Genomic DNA, 11238 nt, shown 5'->3' with positions numbered 1-11238 from the left:
AATCCAGTTTCCAGTATAGAATCTTCTACAGATTTGTAAGTTTGTAAATGTGTTACTTCATTCATGCTTACTCATTTATTTTAGGATAAGGGCTAGCTGATCTAGTAATCAATTCTGAAAGTTCTAATTATTTTTGTGATACTGAGATAAAAATATATTCCGGTATCTTCCTTTCATTAGTTTTATATCAATATGTATACTGAAAATAGATTATGTAAAAATTAAAATTAGGAATCTGAGAGGGAGGGGGAGGAGGGGTTGGAGTGTGAGCAGGGTGGGGTACAGTGTCACTATGTTACCAAATCTGTATATGTGAAATAGATGAAACTTGTAAAAATTAGTTAAAAATATCAAAAAATTCAAAATATTTTAATGAAGAGCCAGAAATACATGAATCTATGATATATCAAAGCTGTAGCTAGCCGTGTCTTCAAGAGACTCCTTGAGGTATGTGCAAGGGGATAAATAACAAAATTTCCAAGAAATAAGAATATCAAACTCATTCAAACATCAATGAGCATGGCCATGATAATGAATTTTGGAGAAACACATACACACATTTGTATAGATTTATATATGACTCATTCTATCAATACACTACTAAAAGTGACTCAAAAAAACTGCTTAAATGTTGAATATTCTATATATAAATGCAATAGAAGTCTTTACGTTTCTAGTTCCTCTATGAGGAAATCATGTAAGAGCCTCTGGTTGAAAGTCCTTGTTGATTTCATTGGTTTGCCAAGTCGATTTTACTACTCAAAGACCTGAAGTTGAAGGCCTTTGAGTGAGATGCTTTATAAGTTCTGGAACCAGGGACTGATAACTAAGGTCTTTTCCCTGCATCAGGTAATTTGAAGTTGGGGGAAATCTAATCAAAGAAACCTAAATGAGGCAGTGAAATCTTTCCAAATGCACCAGTGGTCAAGTCTCTCATCTGTGGACTAAGAAGTTAGAATGTGATCCGCTTTAGCACTAGTGTGAGTGATGCTATTGATACCCTGTGTGACGTGAGGCAGACTGTTATTAAGGCACCATGTGAAGATGGCAGAAGAAAATCATGGAATGTTTAAATACAAGAGGTCATGTTAAAACTGTCATGCAGTTATTCGAGATTCTATCAGAAAGCGTGGGTTGTAAACAGCCCTTGGAGCTGGAGTTGGTTGGCATAGTTGCTTAAAGGCAATGATCAAATTGCGCTTTGGTTGCATCGTGGTTGTGAGGATAATACATTATTCTGTTGTGAAGATTTTTAGGGATGCAATCATGAAAGAACTTGAAGAACAGATTCGACATAACTAACAGAATACAAATATGTTCACCCTATGTGTACATAAAAATTCCATACAACTTTATTCAGGTATTTTTTTCTGTTTCTCACTTTTGATGAAGTTATTATCTTGCCAATAATTTTTCCAATGATGGCAAATAAACTTCATTCTCATTTCTTTAATTAATATTTTAAAATAAAATCATTAGTGATATCCTATTGTGTATCATTTTGGAAATCTACTTTTTTTTTTTGACAGGCAGAGTGGACAGTGAGAGAGAGAGACAGAGAGAAAGTCCTCCTTTGCCGTTGGTTCACCCTCCAATGGCCGCCGCGGCCGGCGCGCTGTGGCCGGCGCACCGCGCTGATCCGATGGCAGGAGCCAGGTACTTATCTTGGTCTCCCATGGGGTGCAGGGCCCAAGCACTTGGGCCATCCTCCACTGCACTCCCGGGCCACAGCAGAGAGCTGGCCTGGAAGAGGGGCAACCGGGACAGAATCCGGCGCCCCAACCGGGACTAGAACCTGGTGTGCCGGCGCCGCAAGGTGGAGGATTAGCCTAGTGAGCTGTGGCGCCAGCCGGAAATCTACTTTGAAATAACTGGAACAGATATATAAGGTTTCCATTTCCTTCTTCCTGCGCATATAAAGTACATAGTTGAAAAATGAATATGATGTGCGTGATTAGCATGATTGGCTTACCATAACTTGACTTGCCATATATTTTCTAATATTTGTCCCACTGTTCATCTATTCATGGACTTTTGAACTAATATTTGTCCATCTGTTAATCCTTTCATGGACATTTGAACTGTTGGTACCCTTTCTATTGAGACTAGCACTGCTATGAATCTATGTGGACAACTCTGCTTCAGTTCCTGTTTTCAGTTCTTTTGTCTATCATCTAAGAGAGGAATCATGGGAGGAGTGGAAATGGGGAGCAACTACTTTAAAGAGTGTGGGGCTTCCTGTTGGGGTGATAAAAATGGTTTGGCACTGGATACAAGTGCAGAGTGCAAGCATTCTGAAGGTACTGCGTGCCTCTAAATTGTTTCATTAAGTGCATACACTGCAATAACACGCTCACAGATCTGAATGTTTCACATATTGCTGAAGTTTTTATAAGGAAAATCAATAGTCCTTCTTGACCAAGATGACAGAATAGAAGAAGCTAGTCTTCATCTTCCCCAAGTCTCCCCAAATATAGGCAGAGATCCATAAACCAACATCTCCCTGCGAAGGCTTGGGGGCCCACTGAGGAGTCTGCAGCCACACAGAAGACAGAACGGTAGAGAAGCTCCATCTGGAGAGGGTCGGTGGTGAGATGGGCACAGCAGAGGCTCCAGCAGGTGGCTGACATCTGAGGAGAAAGACTACGGCTACAAGGGCCAGTCACCTGGAGCAGCAGCCTACTCCGTGGAAGACCCTGGCACCTTTGGCGATGAGGGAACCAACAGCCATTCTGCTGGGGAATCCCAGAGAGGGAAAGTCTCTGCATGTTCTTAACCTTCAAAGGGCACCCACTGCTGTGCCATGCTGAGATGACACTTCCCCCTGTCCTGGGCATTCCCCTGACCCCGAGTCACTCTCCAGAAGTTCATCAGACCGTGCCTCATACACTGGACCCACTGTCGTGGTGAGATGGCTCACACCCTGAAGCCCAGAGCCAAGGACTCACCGCAGGCTCCCGCATGTCCAACAGCAGGTCTGTGGACACTGAGAGCCAGTCCACACCCAGGTCCTGACTCCAAGGTTATGCTGCATGCACTCACACTCAAGGACCCAGGGCATTTTTTGTCAACACCAACACCCATCAGCAGAGCTGCCCAGAGACCCCACAGCTGTATCTTACCAGTCACAGCACTGCCACATTCCATTCACACAGTGCTCCTGTGCTACCCCTTCACCAAAGGAGAGGATCCTGAGCTGCCAGAGACAACCTTCATAGCTGAAGAGTTCCTGCTCCACAAAATGCAGAGATGTCAGCCAAGGCAGCAGCTGAGCAGAGACGTGGCCACAGGCAGAACTGGACATTCATACACTGGCAGACAAGAGAATGGAAGGAACTGTTTTCAAGAGGCAGGGGGGACTTTTAGAAAATGTAAAAACAACCTAATGGTATCAAAAACATTAAATGGCCCACTAATAAATTAAGAAAGAGATTAGTATAGTAAATCAAAGAGAAATTCTGAGTCTGAAGAGTACAATGAATAAAATGAAAAATGCAATAGAGTTAACATCAGAATTGATCACGATGAATAAAAAATCCATAAACTTGGAAATAGGTCATTTGATAATCAGAGGGAGAAACAATGGAAAAGGAATAAAGAAACCCCCTGGGTTTATCTGAGAGCATTGGGAGAGTAAACATTTATTTTAGGATTTAGAGTAGGAAAGCAAAAAGAGAAATGAACGGAAGTGTTAGTAGTAGAAATAATAGCTGAAGGGCTGGTGCTGTGGCTTAGTAGGCTAAGCATCAGCTGAGGCGCTGGGATCCCTCAAGGGAACTGATTCAAATCTTGGCTACTTCACTTCTGATCCAGCTCCATACTAATGCACCTGGGAAAGCAGCAGAGAATGCCCCAAATGCTTGGGCCCCTGCACCCATGTAGGAGACCCAGAAGAAGCTCTGAGCTCCTGGCTTCAGATCAGTTCAGCTCTGCATGTTGCAGCCATTTGGAGAGTGAACCAGCAGATGGAAGACCTCTCTTTCTGGCTGCAACTTCCTCTCAAATAAATAAATAAATAAATCTAGCTATAATAACATTATTAATATTCATATTTCCCAAAATATGAAAAGACACAAATCTCTAGGTACAGGAAGCTTAAAGTTCTCCATTCAGATTCAATCCAAATAAGAATACATCAAGACATTTTAATCAATCTCAAAAATCAGACAAAACATCCCCAAAACTTAGGTGGTGCTGTGGCACAGTGCGTTAAGTCTCTGCCTGTGGTGCTGGCATCCCATGTCGGTGCCGGTTCTAGTCCCGGCTGCTCCTCTTCCAATCCAGCTCTCTGCTATGGCCTGGGAAAGCAGTGGAAGATGGCCCAGGCACTTGGGCCCCTACACCTGCATGGGACACCTGGAAGAGGTTGCTGGTTCCTGGCTTTGGATCAATTCAGCTCCAGCCCTTGCAGCCATTTGGGGAGTGAACCAACGGAAGGAAGACCTTTCTCTCTGTCTCTCCCTCTCACCCTCTGTAACACTACTTCTCAAATAAAGAAATCTCTTTAAAAAATCCCAAAAAGAGTAAGATAAAGGAAAGACTTTGTATATAAGGAAGTTTTAATTAGGCTAGCAGCAGTTTTCTCGGCTGTATTCTGTCAGGTCAGAGAGATTAGGGTAATGTAGTTTAAAAAAATGAAGGAACAAACCCAGTCAGGAATACTTTATCTGGAAAAGCTATCTTTCACAAAAGAATGAGAAACAAAGAAAACCTGAGGGCATTCATTACTACTAGAACTTCCTTACAAGAAATGTTAAAGGGAGTTCTTCAGGCTGAAAGATCAGGACGCTAATTAGTAACATGAAAACATAAGAGTAGAAAGCCCACTGTTCAAAGTAAGTACAGAGTCAAAATCACAACACCCCAATACTGCAAAGGTGATGTATAAATCACTTATATCTTTTTTTTTTTTTTTTGACAGGCAGAGTGGACAGTGAGAGAGAGAGACAGAGAGAAAGGTCTTCCTTTTGCCGTTGGTTCACCCTCCAATGGCCAGTGCACCACACTGATCTGAAGTCAGGAGCCAGGTGCTTCTCCTGGTCTCCCATGCAGGCGCAGGGCCCAAGCACTTGGGCCATCCTCCACTGCACTCCCTGGCCACAGCAGAGAGCTGGTCTGGAAGAGGGGCAACTGGGACAGAATCAGGTGCCCCGACCAGGACTAGAACCTGGTGTGCTGTTGCCGCAGGTAGAGGATTAGCCTATTGAGCCACGGCACTGGCCAAATCACTTATATCTTAGTATGAAGGTTGAAAGGCAAAACTATTATAAATAATGACAGTAAGATGTTAAACTGGTACAGCCATTGTGGAAGACAGCATGGAGATACCTCGGAAAGCTGAAGACAGATCTACCAATGACCCAGCAATCACCCTCCTGGGAAGTTACTCAAGGAAAATGAAATCAGCATGTAAAAGAGTTATCTGTACCCCCATGTTCATTACAGATCAGTTCACAACAGCTAAGACATGGAAGCAACCCAAAAGTCCATCAACTGATGACTGGATAAAGAAATTATGCTTTATATACTCTATGAAATACTACTCAGAGGTAAAAATAAAAATGAAATCCTGTCTTTTGCAACAAAATGGATATAACTGGAAACCATTATACTTAGTGAAATTATCCAGGCCCAAAAAGACAAATACCAGTGTTTTCCCTGATCTGTGCTAACTAATTGAGTGCCTAAAATGTAATGTATAGGAGTAGAATTGACATTTTGAGATTTGATGATTATTTACTGCTTTTGTCTCTACTGTTGAGGAACAGTGGTTTCCCTCCCCCCATACTATTTGTTGAACTCTTTACTTATTGTAGGGTTAAGTACAAAGAGAGTTGAAAATAGATCTTTGTAAAAATTAAGAGTAGGAATGTGGGGGGGGGAGAAGGGTCGGCGTACATATATGAAAAATTTTTGTATATACAGATTTAGGAACATACTGATAATTCCCCCAACCCTCTCTCCCATCTGCACGCCAACGCTTCTTCCACCTCCCTCTCACATCCCCACTATTAATTTTTACAAAAATCTAAGTATAACTACCCCTACACTAAGTAAAAGAGTTCAACAAATAGTATAAACATACGTTGTTCCTCAACAGAAGAGACAAGGGCTGTAAACAATCATTGGATCTCAAAATCTCCATTTCACTGCTAAGATTACATTTTAGGTATTCCATTAGTCACTGCGGATTAGGGAAAACATAGTGTATCTGTCTCTTTGGGAGATAAGCTTTTGAAAAAGAAGGCTTTGAGTCTCTAGGGTACTCATAAGAAAGATCATGTGCAAAACAAAACCAACAACCCACTTAAGAGATGGGCCAAGGACCTCAATAGACATTTTTCAAAAGAGGAAATCCAAATGGCCAACAGGCACATGAAAAAATGTTCAAGGTCATTAGCAATCAGGGAAATGCAAATCAAAACCACAATGAGGTTTCACCTCACCCCGGTTAGAATGGCTCACATACAGAAATCTACCAACAACAGATGCTGGCGAGGATGTGGGGAAAAAGGGACACTAACCCACTGTTGGTGGGAATGCAAGCTGGTCAAGCCACTATGGAAGTCAGTCTGGAGATTCCTCAGAAACCTGAAGATAACCCTACCGTTCGACCCAGCCATCCCACTCCTTGGAATTTACCCAAAGGAATTTAAATTGGCAAACAAAAAAGCGGTCTGCACCCTAATGTTTATTGCAGCTCAATTCACAATAGCTAAGACCTGGAACCAACCTAAATGCCCATCAACGATAGACTGGATAAAGAAATTATGGGATATGTACTCTTTAGAATACTATACCGCAGTAAGAAACAACGAAATCCAGTCATTTGCAACAAAATGGAGGAATCTGGAACACATCATGCTGAGTGAAATAAGCCAGTCCCAAAGGGACAAATACCATATGTTCTCCCTGATCGGTGACGACTGACTGAACACCAAGAGGGAAACCTGTTGGAGTGAGGTGGACACTATGGGAAATGGTGGCTTGATCAGCATAGCCCTGACTGTTAATGAACAACTTAATACATTATCCCTCTTAGTAGTTTTTTTTATCTGTTCTACTTAATATGACTGGTTTAGATCTGTAATTGATGCACAGTTATTCTTAGGTGTTGAAAATTAACTGAAATGTGATCCCTGTTGAACATGGTGGTGGGAATGGGAGAGGGAAGAGATGTATAATTTGGGACATGCTCAGGCTGACTTGCCCCAAGTGGTGGAGTTGGAAGCATACCAGGGGATTCCAATTCAGTCCCATCGAGGTGGCATGTACCAATGCCATCTCACTGTTCCAGGTGATCAGTTTCAGTTCACAGTTGGTCATGGTGAAGGGACTGGGAGTCAAAGGGAACACATAAACAAGTCTAGTACCTGCTAACGCTAACCGATGGAGTAAATAAAGGGGAGAGTGATCCAACATGGGAAGTGAGATACTCAGCAGACTCATAGAATGGCAGATGTCCTAAATAGCACTCTGGCCTCAGAATCAGCCCTAAAGGCATTCGGAGCTGGCTGAAAAGCTCATGAGAGTATTTCAGGCATGGAAAGCCAAGACACTCTGGCAAAAGATCTCTGCGAGTGAGATCCCAGTGGAAAGAACAGGTCTTCAAAGAAGGAGGTACCTTTCTCTGAAGGGAGGAGAGAACCTCCACTTTGACTATGACCTTGTCTAAACAAGATAAGAGTCGGAGAACTCAGAGGGCTTCCATAGCCTTGGAAACTCATGACTGGAGCATAGGGAGATTACTGATGCCATAGACAGGAGTGTCAATTGGTAAAGTCAACAACAGGAGTCACTGTGCACTTACTCCTCATGTAGGATCTCTATCCTTAATGTGCTGTACATTGAGATTTAATGCTATAACGAGTACTCAAACAATATATTTCACTTTGTGTTTCTATGGGGGTGCAAACTGTTGAAATCCTTACTTAATGCATACTAAACTGATCCTCTGTAAAAAAAAAAAAAAAAAAAAAAAAAAAAAAAAAGAAATTATCAATTCCCAACTTGACTCTCACTGGGATTAAACATGACAATAGGTCTGCTCTGATTTCATCATCATTTAAAAAAATCATCTATTATTTTTCACTTTATGTTTCTGTGTGGGAGCAAACTGTTGAAATCCATACTTAATGTATACTAAGCTGATCTTCTGTATGTTAAGATAATCGAAAATGAATCATGATGTGAATGGAAGGGGAGAGGGAGTGGGAAAGGGGAGGGTTGTGGGTGGGAGGGACGGTATGGGGGGGAAGCCATTGTAATCCATAAGTCGTACTTTGGAAAATTATATGCATTAAATAAAAGTTAAAAAAAAATTACTGCAAAAATACAAAAAAATAAATAAATAAATAAATTACATAACGTTTAAAACCTAAAAAAAAAAAAAAAGAAAGATCATGTGCAATTCACTATTTAAAAAAGATGCTAAGGGATACAGGATATAAAAATATGCAAATCATGATAAACATTTTAAATGTGGGCAAAAGAGTAAAATGTTGAGTTTTTAGTGTGTTTAAAGTTCAGTTACTAAGGGTGTAAAACAGACTGTTATAGCTATGTTTTATTTAACCCATAGGGCAGCTGCAAAACAAAAACCTACACTAAATAAAAGACAGACAAAACTGAGGATTGAAAGCATATCACTACAAAAAACTCATCAGATAAAGACAGAAAGATCTACAAATAACCATACAACTAACAAAATGGCAGTAATAAGTCCTTATTTATCAAAACTTACTTTTTTAAAAAAAGATTTATTTATTTTGAAAGTCAGAGTTACACAGAGAGAGAAGGAGAAACCGAGAGAGAGAGAGAGAGAGAGAGAGAGAGAGAGAGAGAGAGAGAGATCTTCTATCCACTGGTTCATTCCCCAGTTGGCCACAATGGCTGGAGCTGTGCTGATCCGAAGCCAGGATCCAGGAGATTCTTCCAGGTCTCCCACATAAGCACAGGGGCCCAAGGACTTTGGCCATCTTCACCAGGCCACAGCAGAGAGCTGGATCAGAAGTGGAACTACCGGGTCTTGAACCAGCTCCCATATGGGATGCCGGGTACTGCAGGCAGTGGCTTAACCTGCAACCCCACAGCACGGGCCCCAACTTACTTTGAATGTAAATTGAGTAAATTCTCCAAGGAAAAGACATAAAAGGGTGGGTGTCTGGTGCATTTGGTGAAGTCACTGCTTATCTTATCAGAATCCCTGGACTTGCGTTCCAGCTCAGCTTCTGATCCAGCTTTGTGGTAATGCTCAGTCTGGGAGGGTAGCAGATGAAGGACTGACTGGTGTGGGATAGGTGGACTGAGTGCCACATTCTTGTCTTCAGCCTGGCCCAGCCCCGGTTGTTGTTGACATTCGAGGCGTGAACCACTGAATGGAAGCTCACTCACCACCCACCAACTTTCAAGTAAATTAAATAAGCAAATAAAAATCCAAAAGATGAAGAGAAAAAGAGAAAAAAAGAGACCCAGCTACATGGTATGGAAAAAGAGACTCATTTCAGGGGCCTGCTTTGTGGCGTGGTGGCTAAAAGCTGCTGACTGTGACACCAGTATACCATATGGGCACCGGTTCCAGACCCGGCTGCTCTACTTCAGATCCAGCTCCCTGCTTACGTGCCTGGAAAGGCACTGGAAGGTGCCCAAGTGCTTGGGCCCCTGCACCTATGTGGGAGATCCGAAAGAAGGTCTGGGCTCCTGGCTTCGTCCTGGCCTTGCCCTGGGCCGTGGCAGCCATTTGGGGAGTGAACCAGCGGATGAAGGATATCTCTCTCTCTGTTTCTCCCCCTCTCTGTGTAACTCTGCCCTTCAAATAAATAAAAATACATCTTTTACAAAGGAAAGGGAGACTTATTTCACTTTTAAGGACACATAAAAACAGAAAATGAAGAGATGGACAAAGATATTTCATGCAAATAGAAAACACACTAAAAATAAATAAGTAAAACAAACTGAGCAGGGGTAGCTAGCTATATCTAACCAGATAGGATAGAATTTAAGTAAAAAACTGTAAAAAAAAAAAAACCTCATGATAAAGGGATCAATTCATTAAGAAAATATGCCAATCATAAATATGTAGGCACTCAACATTAGAGCACTTAAATATATAAATAAAATATTAATGCATCTGAAGGGATAGACTGTAATATAATAGTCAGGTAATACTCCACTTTCAACAATAGAAAATTAGTAACGTATTATTGAACTTGAACTACGCCATGAACCAAATGGACCAACACAAATATACAAACTTTCTATCTAACAGCAGTTGAATGCAGATTCTTCTCAAGTGTACATATAATTTTTTCAGGACAGAACACGTTAGGACACATACCAAGTCTTAAATTTAAGAAAATTGGAATCATATCAAGTATTTTCTATGACCATCAATGTATGAAGCTAACAATCAGCAGCATGAAGAATTTTAGAAAATTCATAAACATGTAGTCTTTGGTTAAAAACCTCCCAATTAAAAAAAGTAGGATTGTATGGCTTGACTGGTGAATTTTATCAAACACATGAGCATAAAAAGACTAATAGCGATTCCTCTCAAGCGCTTCCAAAAAATTGAAGAAGTGAGTACACCACCAAACTAACTGTACAAAACAAGAATTACCTTAATACCTGTTGCTCCCCCATTCATGCAGGAACGACACTGGACCCTGCGCTGTTCTTTTGTCTGCACGGCCCTTCCCGGGTTTGCTGCTGTTCCCTCACTCGCCGAGGAACGACGCCGTCCCGGGTTAGCTGCCGGCCCCCCGCCTCTGCGGAGGGGCGGCACCCCCCCACCGCTTCCCCCGCTTCCGCGGAGGAGCGGCACATCGCCAGCGGGATCTCTCTGGGGCTGCTCAGATGTTCCTCAGGTGTTCCTGGTGCATGTTGTCTCTCTCCTCCTTTATAGTCCTCTTCCACCAATCCCAACTCTGCTACCCACACGCCGAGCACGCTGCTCTCCTCCAATCAGGAGCAGGTTCAGCTCCTGCAGCTTATCAGTCAAACTGATGAGGCATCTGCGTAGTTGTTTGGTCCTCCCCAGAGCCATATTGTGGGAGAGCAGATGCATAGAATTAGCCCTAGTTCCAGTAATTTAGTCTAGTCTCAGTTGCTCCCCACAATACCAAAGCCAGATAAGAAAAGAAAATGATAGGCCAATATCCCTGATCAAAATGTTGGATAAAAATCCTTGACAAAATTTCAGTAAAACGAATCAACAGTGCATTAAAAGGATCATTCACC

General features: G+C 42.0%; 1 long non-coding RNA gene across 2 annotated transcripts; it reads right to left on the bottom strand.

The window, feature by feature from the left end:
* Positions 1-1459: 1459 nt before the first annotated feature.
* On the bottom strand, positions 1460-10894 carry LOC149122161 (uncharacterized). 2 transcript variants are annotated; one of them, XR_016221843.1, is made up of 3 exons: positions 10619-10894; positions 3123-3311; positions 1460-2630 (listed from the first exon to the last, which is right to left on the bottom strand). It is a non-coding gene; the product is annotated as an uncharacterized LOC149122161 (long non-coding RNA). The 2 variants fall into 2 exon arrangements; XR_016221844.1 differs by having other exon boundaries at positions 10627-10894.
* Between the last annotated feature and the right edge of the window lie 344 nt (positions 10895-11238).

Source organism: Oryctolagus cuniculus, chromosome 15 (assembly GCF_051225735.1).
Source record: "Oryctolagus cuniculus isolate XC-2025 breed Fujian yellow rabbit chromosome 15, ASM5122573v1, whole genome shotgun sequence".
Lineage (NCBI taxonomy): Eukaryota > Metazoa > Chordata > Mammalia > Lagomorpha > Leporidae > Oryctolagus > Oryctolagus cuniculus.
The sequence above is the reverse complement of the archived record's forward strand: the minus strand, read 5'-3'. Positions and strand labels throughout refer to the sequence as shown.